A 9,910-nucleotide genomic window follows, 5' to 3' on the forward strand; every position below is an offset into this window, starting at 1 on the left:
AGAATGTAGTCCATTTAATATATTATAATGGAATTAGAAAATTATAACTTAATAATATTTTGATATTTACAAATATTTCTAGTTTAATTACAAATGTTATAACTAAATTTAATTACAAATTTTGATATTTAATATATTTTTAAATGTATTTCTAGTTGTACATTAATGATTTTATTGAAAATTAATAACTAATTAGTATTGTTATTAATGCATAATTCAAGTCAATAATGCTTATATATACATTTAGGGCTCGTTTAGCGGACATGATAAGCAAACATGATAGAATAACATCAATTATATCCTTTTGTAATATATTGTTTGTTGCGTCAGCATGATATGATAACACTATCTTGTCCCTTATCCTTTCATGTCTATCATGTGTAAAAGTTATCATGAAGGTGTAGTTAGGATAGAAATTATCCTGACAGGATAAGATATCAACTTTTTTTGCTACATCGGAAAATGGATAAGATATCAACTTATGAATTTTTTGAATTTTTTATTTCAAAGGAAAATTTGAAACATTTTTCATTGTTTTTATCATATCCTATCAATATCATGTTCACCTCAAACGCAGGATAGGATAAAAGTCTATCATGCTCTTATCATATCATGTTCTTTTCCAATCATTTATCATATCATGTTCTTATCAAATCATTTATTATATCATGTTCTTACAAAAAATTTTAAGTGTATTTAAATTATAATTTTAATAAATAATATAAATAATAATATCAATAAAAATTTAATAAATAATTAATACTGTTTTTTTTTTGAAATTATGATTGTTATTAGTGCTTAGTTGAAGATAATTTTACTTGTTTATACAACTAAAATAATAAACTAATTAACATTTCAATTAATGCATAATTTGTAACATCTCGTTATTGGTGCCCACTAGGGTGGCCACTTATTTTCTTGGTCCACCAATGCACCATTGTTATATGTCGTTAAATTTAAGAAGCACCATTGTTATATATCGTTAGATTTAAGAATTTTGAAATATTCTTTTTAAGGTAACGGCATATAACACTGCAAATCCTAATATTCCAAGAAACACCTTAGCCACAATTTTTATGTGACTTTGAAGAAGCAAAGCAACTTGTTGAAGGCTTGAAGCCGGTAATTAAATAGAATATTTTAAAGCCAAAACGTATTAGACAACATATACCAGTGGACTGGGCGAGGGCCCCAATGGCGCTTGCCTCAGGGCGGTGAGTGAGTTAGGGAATTTGGGCCTCCCCCGAGAGGTCCAATTGGCCCACCAAGGGCGGTTACGGGCACAAGGCCCAACCCCGACCCTATAAATATGGAGCGGTTACCAATTGTAAGGGACTCTTAGCACATTTGAGAAATAACAAATTTGAAATTCAGTTACATTCTCTCTCTAGGTGGTTACACGCTCTCTCTGTCTCTCTCAATTCTCACATTGCGATCCCTTTACTCTAGGTACCATACCGCACATCTATGTTCTCGGTTCGAACAACCAGTAAACGCATATGGTTTCCAAAACCTGCTAAATTCCTCCCGAAGCATTCACCATCAGAATAGAAAAACACCATGCCACCAACCTCGACCCAACTCTCCAAACCTCTAGCCCTTCCATGGTTTTAATCTCTTGTGGAAACAGTCTGTCCAACTTTTTTGGGCCCGACCGAAACCGACCGGCCCGCTACCAAAAAAGGCCTTCTCGGTTCGGTCGGGTCGGGTGGCGGGTTGAGTAATGGAGAAAAACCGGCTCCATTTGGGTTGGTTCGGTCGGTTACGGTTTGGAGCCTGGTCCGACCGAACCGACCGAACCCAATATAAAAAAAAAAATTTCACCCGGCCCAAACCCAACCCAAACTAAACCTATAAAAAAAAAAATTCACCCGGCCCAAACCCAACCCAAACTAAACCTAATAATCCGGCTCCTCTCTCTTTCTCTTCACTTCTTCCTCTTCTTCTTCTTCTCTCAAACCCGCCGCCGTCCCCACCCTTCTCCTCTTCTTCTTCTTCTCTCAAACCCAGAAACCCTACCTCTCAAACCCGCCACCACCACCCTTCTCCCCTTCTTCTTCTCCAAACTCCAAACCCTAGCCGTCCGGCTCCTCTCTCTTTCTCTTCACTTCTTCCTCTTCTTCTTCTTCTCTCAAACCCGCCGTCGTCCCCACCCTTCTCCTCTTCTTCTTCTTCTTCTCTCAAACCCAGAAACCCTACCTCTCAAACCCGTCACCACCACCCTTCTCCCCTTCTTCTTCTCTCCAAACTCCAAACCCTAGCCGCCACCACCCTTCTCCTTATCCTCTGCGCCGCCATCCTCTGCACCCTCACACATCTCAAACCCTAGCGGTCTAGCCACTCCACCACCACACTCCACAGTGCAACAGCATCTGCATGAGCTTCTTGCCTTCTTCCCTCACAGTCTCACGCATCTCAAAGACTCAAACCCTAAGCCTCTGAAATCGGTTCATCCTCCGTGGCTCCATGCTTCTCTGATCCGAAATAGCCTGTTCATCTTCATCAATCGATTCTGATGTGAAATCGCAAGGATGAAGTGAACATGCTCTTTCGCATGAGAAAAGCAATGGAAAACATTCTTGACTTCTTGGTAAGTTGATACTTGGTAGTATCTCTGGAATCTGGATCTGATCTGAAATTGCTCAAATTGAAATTTTTCATCTACTTGATCTCTGCGAAACCGACCCAACCCGCCCATTACCCGAGAAACCCGAAACCGACCCAAACCGAAAGATGTCACGGTCGGTTATGGGCCAAGTTTTGTGACATGCGGGTTCGGTCGGTGGAGCTTTTTGGGCCCGAAACCGGCCGAACCCGACCGGTGGACAGCCCTAGGCAACACCACCTCTAGTTTCAATGATTTCCCTAACCCCCTAATGTTCCACACCACCCCCAAACCTTGCCGGTTCCCATAATTAATTTTTACATCGAGCGCCAAACTGCTCCGCCAAGCCTTGGATTGCATGCAATTTCCTCGGGGCAGTATTTTACTCTAGACAAGTAGGAATTTTGCAGCATTCTTTACATGTTTTTTTCTTTATTTTCCATAATATTTTATTTAGTTTCTTAAAGAAGTTAGTTTAGGTTATTGTCTGGAAGAGGAGGGAATTTCACCCATTTTGGTGGTGTCCTTACTGTAAGATCAAGTTTTGATCTAGTAGTACAACTCTATGTTTTGATGATTACAAGTTAACCGTTTGATATGAACAATTGTGGTACTCTAACGTGTTTTTCTGAGTGTGCTATTTACAGGCTCTGACCTCAACTCAATCTCACACAAATCAGAAGCACTGTGTATAAAGAGTGACCCAAGCAACGCTTTCGCATTCACCATGTTTAGTATGAACAGTGGAAAAGCTTCAGAAGTTCTGAAGCTATACAAACTCTGATGTGGACTCAGTCGCTAGAAGCTCTGAAGATCCAGAAGTTCTGATAACCAAGAAACACTGAAGGTTCAGATGTTCTGATGGTGTAGAAGACTCTGAAGATCCAGAAGCTGAATAGTGGAAACTCTGAAGTCCAGAAGCAAGAAACTCTGAAGACCATGTTCTTCCCTCTGAGTTCAGAATCAGAAGATACAATGGTCAGAGGATCTGTGCTTTCCCTCTGACTCTGATCAACCGGCTTCACAAGTTCCAATATGAAGTATTCCCCTGATCAGAAGTCTCCTAGGTTAAAAGGTCAAGTCGCTATCCAAGTACAAAAGCAAGTGTACCTTCCTGACGACCTACCTAACGTTCTCAGCCACAGCAGAAGCTGGATTTTCCAGAACTGCCCTCCAACGGTAGCATTTCCCATGCAACGCTCAACCCTAATCCTTGGAGTATATATAAAGGCTGAAGATTGAAAGAAGCGGCGAAGAAACTAAGAAGAAGCAATACACACGCGCAAGACATATTCAAAATATTCTAAGCTTTCTTTCATCTGAAATTCATTGTGTTTACTATAAGCTTTTTAGAAGCAATTTCTTTGTAAACAAGAACTTCATATACAGTTGTATAGTTTGCCTTTAGGAGATCAAGGTTGATCGGATCCTAGAGAAGACTAAGAGAGTGAATCTTAGTGTGAGCTAAGTCAGTGTAATTGTTAGTCACTTGTAGGTTTCAAGTGCAGTTGTAACTCTTACCTGATTAGTGGATTGCCTTCATTCTAAGAAGGAAGAAATCACCTTAACGGGTGGACTGGAGTAGCTTGAGTGATTTATCAAGTGAACCAGGATAAAATCCTTGTGTGCTTTTCTATCTCTTATCTTTAGCACTTAAGTTCTCGAAAGATTTGTAAAATCTTTAAGGTGGAAGTTTTGTTCTGAAAACGTTATTCAAACCCCCCCTTTCTACCGTTTTTCATACCTTCAATTGGTATCAGAGCGCAAGTTCTGATTACCACACCTAACAGTGTTCAGTGATCCGGGCCGGTGTGAAAAACAATGGCTGCCACCACCAGTGAAACTCAAAGAGATGGTTACAACGCAAAGCCTCCTATGTTCGATGGTCAAAGGTTCGAATATTGGAAAGATAGACTGGAAAGTTTCTTTCTGGGTTTCGATGCAGATCTCTGGGATATTATTGTGGATGGCTATGAGCGTCCAGTTGATGCAGATGGCAAGAAGATCCCAAGGTCAGAGATGACTGCAGATCAAAAGAAGCTGTACTCACAACATCACAAAGCAAGAGCAATTCTTCTAAGTGCTATTTTCTATGAGGAGTACCAGAAGATTACAGATCGTGAGTTTGCTAAAGGCATTTTTGATTCTCTGAAGATGTCTCATGAAGGAAACAAGAAAGTCAAAGAATCAAAGGCATTGTCTTTGATCCAAAAGTATGAATCCTTCATCATGGAGCCAAATGAGTCCATTGAAGAAATGTTCTCCAGATTTCAATTGCTTGTAGCTGGCATACGACCTCTCAACAAGAGCTACACAACAAAAGATCATGTCATAAGGGTCATCAGGTGTCTACCTGAAAGTTGGATGCCTTTGGTGACTTCAATAGAGCTCACGAGAGACGTTGAGAATATGAGTTTAGAAGAACTCATCAGCATTTTGAAATGCCATGAGCTGAAACGCTCAGAGATGCAAGATCTGAGGAAAAAGTCCATAGCCTTGAAATCCAAATCTGAAAAGGCTAAGTTGAGAAGTCAAAGGCTCTTCAAGCTGAAGAAGAAGAATCTGAAGAAGCATCAGAAGATTCTGATGAAGATGAGCTGACTCTGATCTCCAAGAGACTCAACCGCATCTGGAAGCACAGGCAGAGCAAGTTCAAAGGCTCTGGAAAGGCAAAAGGCAAGTATGAGTCCTCAGGCCAGAAGAAGTCTTCAATCAAGGAAGTCACATGTTTTGAGTGCAAAGAATCTGGACACTACAAAAGTGATTGTCCAAAGTTGAAGAAAGACAAGAAGCCAAAGAAGCACTTCAAGACCAAGAAGAGTCTGATGGTGACATTCGATGAATTAGAGTCAGAGGATGTTGACTCTGATGGTGAAGTCCAAGGACTCATGGCCATTGTCAAAGACAAAGGAGCAGAGTCAAAGGAAGCTGTTGACTCTGACTCAGAATCAGAAGGAGATCTTAACTCAGACGATGAAAATGAGGTATTCGCTTCCTTCTCTACCTCTGAACTGAAACATGCTTTGTCTGATATCATGGATAAGTATAACTCTTTATTGTCTAAGCATAAAAAGTTGAAAAAGAACTTATCTGCTGTCTCTAAGACTCCTTCTGAACATGAGAAAATTATTTCTGATTTGAAAAATGAAAATCATGCTTTGGTAAATTCTAACTCTGTGCTTAAGAACCAGATTGCTAAGTTAGAAGAAATTGTTGCCTGTGATGCCTCTGATTGTAGAAATGAATCTAAGTATGAAAAGTCTTTTCAAAGATTCCTAGCTAAAAGCGTGGATAGAAGCTTAATGGCTTCAATGATCTATGGCGTAAGCAGAAATGGAATGCATGGCATTGGCTATTCTAAACCAATTAGAAATGAGCCTTCTGTGTCTAAAGCTAAATCCTTGTATGAATGCTTTGTTCCCTCTGGTACCATATTGCCTGATCCTGTACCTGCTAAAATTGCTAAAAACCCTCTTAAAAAGGGATCTTTCTCTATGACTAAATATCATGCAAATATTCCTTTAAAATATTATGTTGAGACACCCAAGGTGATCAGAACCTCTGGGGTAACTAACAAAAGAGGACCCAGAAAGTGGGTACCTAAGGACAAGATTATCTATGTTGCAGATATCCTTGATAGCTCCACTGAAACACCAATCATGGTATCTGGACAGTGGATGCTCGCGTCACATGACGGGAGAAAAGCGTATGTTCCGAGAGCTGAAACTTAAGCCTGGAGGCGAAGTTGGCTTCGGAGGAAATGAAAAGGGTAAAATTGTTGGTACTGGTACTATTTGTGTAGATAGTAGTCCATGCATTGATAATGTTTTATTGGTAGACGGCTTAACACATAACTTATTGTCTATAAGTCAATTAGCTGACAAGGGTTATGATGTTATATTCAATCAAAAGTCCTGCCGGGCTGTAAGTCAGATCGATGGCTCTGTTCTGTTTAACAGCAAGAGGAAGAACAACATTTATAAGATCAGATTATCTGAGTTGGAGGCTCAGAATGTGAAGTGCCTTCTGTCTGTTAATGAAGAGCAGTGGGTATGGCATAGACGGTTAGGGCATGCCAGTATGAGAAAGATTTCTCAGCTGAGCAAGCTAAACCTTGTCAGGGGCTTACCCAATCTGAAGTTCGCTTCAGACGCTCTTTGTGAAGCATGTCAGAAAGGCAAATTCACAAAAGTCCCTTTCAAGGCAAAGAATGTTGTCTCAACCTTAAGGCCGTTGGAACTTCTGCATATCGACCTTTTTGGACCAGTGAAAACTGAGTCTATAGGTGGCAAGAGATATGGGATGGTTATCGTTGATGACTATAGCCGCTGGACATGGGTAAAGTTTCTAACCCGCAAGGATGAGTCTCATGCTGTGTTCTCTACCTTCATTGCTCAAGTGCAAAACGAGAAGGCTTGTAGGATTGTGCGTGTCAGAAGTGACCATGGTGGAGAGTTTGAGAATGACAAGTTTGAGAGTCTGTTTGATTCCTATGGAATTGCACATGATTTCTCTTGTCCCAGAACTCCTCAACAAAATGGTGTTGTTGAGAGGAAGAACAGAACTCTTCAGGAGATGGCTAGAACCATGCTCCAAGAAACTGGCATGGCTAAGCACTTTTGGGCAGAGGCAGTAAATACAGCATGTTACATTCAGAACAGAATCTCTGTGAGACCAATTCTGAATAAGACTCCTTATGAATTGTGGAAGAACATAAAACCCAACATTTCTTATTTTCATCCTTTTGGCTGTGTTTGTTATGTTCTCAATACTAAGGATAGATTGCATAAATTTGATGCTAAGTCTTCTAAGTGTCTATTACTTGGTTATTCTGATAGATCTAAAGGTTTTAGATTTTATAATACTGATGCTAAGACTATTGAAGAATCTATTCATGTTAGATTTGATGATAAGCTTGACTCTGACCAGTCAAAGCTAGTTGAAAAGTTTGCAGATTTAAGCATTAATGTTTCTGACAAAGGCAAAGCTCCAGAGGAAGTTGAACCAGAGGAAGAAGCTGGTCCCTCTAACTCACAAACTCTGAAGAAGAGCAGAATCACTGCAGCTCATCCTAAGGAATTGATTCTAGGCAACAAAGATGAACCAATCAGAACCAGATCTGCCTTCAGACCCTCTGAAGAGACCTTGCTGAGTCTGAAAGGATTGGTGTCCTTAATTGAACCCAAGTCCATAGATGAAGCTCTTCAGGACAAGGATTGGATTCTGGCCATGGAAGAAGAATTGAATCAATTTTCCAAGAACGATGTTTGGAGCTTAGTGAAGAAGCCTGAGAATGTCCATGTTATTGGAACGAAATGGGTATTCAGAAACAAGCTAAATGAGAAAGGAGATGTAGTCAGAAACAAGGCAAGGCTAGTTGCTCAAGGCTACAGCCAGCAAGAAGGAATAGACTACACTGAAACATTTGCTCCGGTAGCAAGACTGGAGGCAATCAGACTGTTGATCTCTTTCTCAGTAAATCACAACATAGTTCTACATCAGATGGACGTAAAGAGTGCCTTCCTAAATGGTTATATCTCAGAGGAAGTCTATGTTCATCAACCCCCAGGTTTTGAAGATGAAAAGAAACCAGACCATGTGTTCAAATTGAAGAAATCACTCTACGGTCTGATGCAAGCTCCCAGAGCATGGTATGAGAGACTTAGCTGAGACAACAACACGTGCGTCAGAATTTCTGATTCATAGTTCCTTGTGCCCGTGTGACAGTCTGTTATGATTGCGTGTAGATATGCTTATCTCCTGTGTGTGATTGTGTATTTTACTGTTACTATCAATCTTTAATTTTCAACCGTTGATCTTAAAGTGCTTTTTGAATCAACAACGGTTATTTGATAAAACCCACTATACACACACGTTCTCGTTCACTTCCGGTTTTCACTCTCGCACTCTCTGCTTTTCAAAACCGCCTCTTTCTTGATTTCTCTCTCGATCTCTCTTCATCCTTCAAACTTCATCTTCTACCTCAAACCTTCAACCTCTTCAAAATGGTGAGACAAACCAGAAGATCTACTGCAGATGCACCTCAGTTCCCTCACATGAAAGTTGGTTTGGCAACGGGTCAAAGGGGCTCTGAGAACCCGGCACAAGAACAAGTTCAAGTTCAAGAGCAGATTGTTCCTATTGCAGAACGGGGCTGTGCCGTTCACTGCGTATTTGCTCCTGAGGAACTCCAAGTCCTGGCAGAATGGAGATTCAACCTCGATAACTTGGCTGCAAATGGGTATGATCTTCGTCCTGAAGTCCAAGCTCAAGGTTGGGGAAACTATTTCAATCGACTTCGAGGACCGGTGTATGAGAAATTGGTAAAGGAATTCTGGAAGCACGCAGACTGCGATGACACTCAGGTGGTCTCTCACATTCTTGGCAGGAAGATCATTATCACTGAGAAGTCATTCGTGAATCTGCTAGGAGCAGAAACTGCTTATGGGTATCGGTTCCAACTGACGGAATCCAAGCTGAAACCCATCACCAAAGACAAAGTCAACAAGGCCCTGTACACCACCTTCAAACCGGGCAAGACGAGTTACAAGGTGATGGATCTTCACCCCAAACTCAGAATCTGGCACAAGATCCTGCTCAACTGCATAAATCAGAGACCGAAGGGCAGTTCCCCAGATTACATCAACTTCAACCAGAAGGCGATGCTGTTCTTCATTCAAGATCAGGAGAAGATCTGCCTTCCCTACTTCCTGTTCTCCTACTTGAAGGAATGCATCCGGAAGTCTCGCACCACCGCCTCCATCAAGTCTGCAATCAAATACATCCCTTTTGGGAGGCTGCTCTCAGACTTTCTCATTGAAAGCAACTTGGTGCAAGATTTGATCGATGCTGGTTGCACAGAGGATTTGAGCACAATTGTCAGTGATGTCTTCACTGCAAACTCCTTGAAGAAGATGAGCTTAATCCAGAAGAAGATTGCTCCTGCTCATGAAGACTCATCTTCTGAGATCAGAGGAAGAAGAATGCCTCTGAATGACTACCCTCTGTGGACTCAAGCAGACCATCCTGAAGCCATCAGATGCTATGTTGAAGACCTCAGGGCTCAAGGATTCGAGATTGACCTTGATGATTTCATCAGCAGACTACCGCCAGCTCCAGAGTTTCCTTCTCCTCCAAAGAAGAAAGCTCAGAGGAAGATGGTTCTGGAAGAATCCTCTGAAGAATCTGATGTCCCTCTGGTCAAGAAGACAAAGAGAAAGCCTGATGATGGTGATGATGATGATAGTGAGGATGGTCCTCCAAAGAAGAAGCAGAAGAAGGTCAGAATCGTGGTGAAGCCAGCTG

The sequence above is a fragment of the Lotus japonicus genome, chromosome 5, assembly GCF_012489685.1.
Source record: "Lotus japonicus ecotype B-129 chromosome 5, LjGifu_v1.2".
Classification (NCBI taxonomy): domain Eukaryota; kingdom Viridiplantae; phylum Streptophyta; class Magnoliopsida; order Fabales; family Fabaceae; genus Lotus; species Lotus japonicus.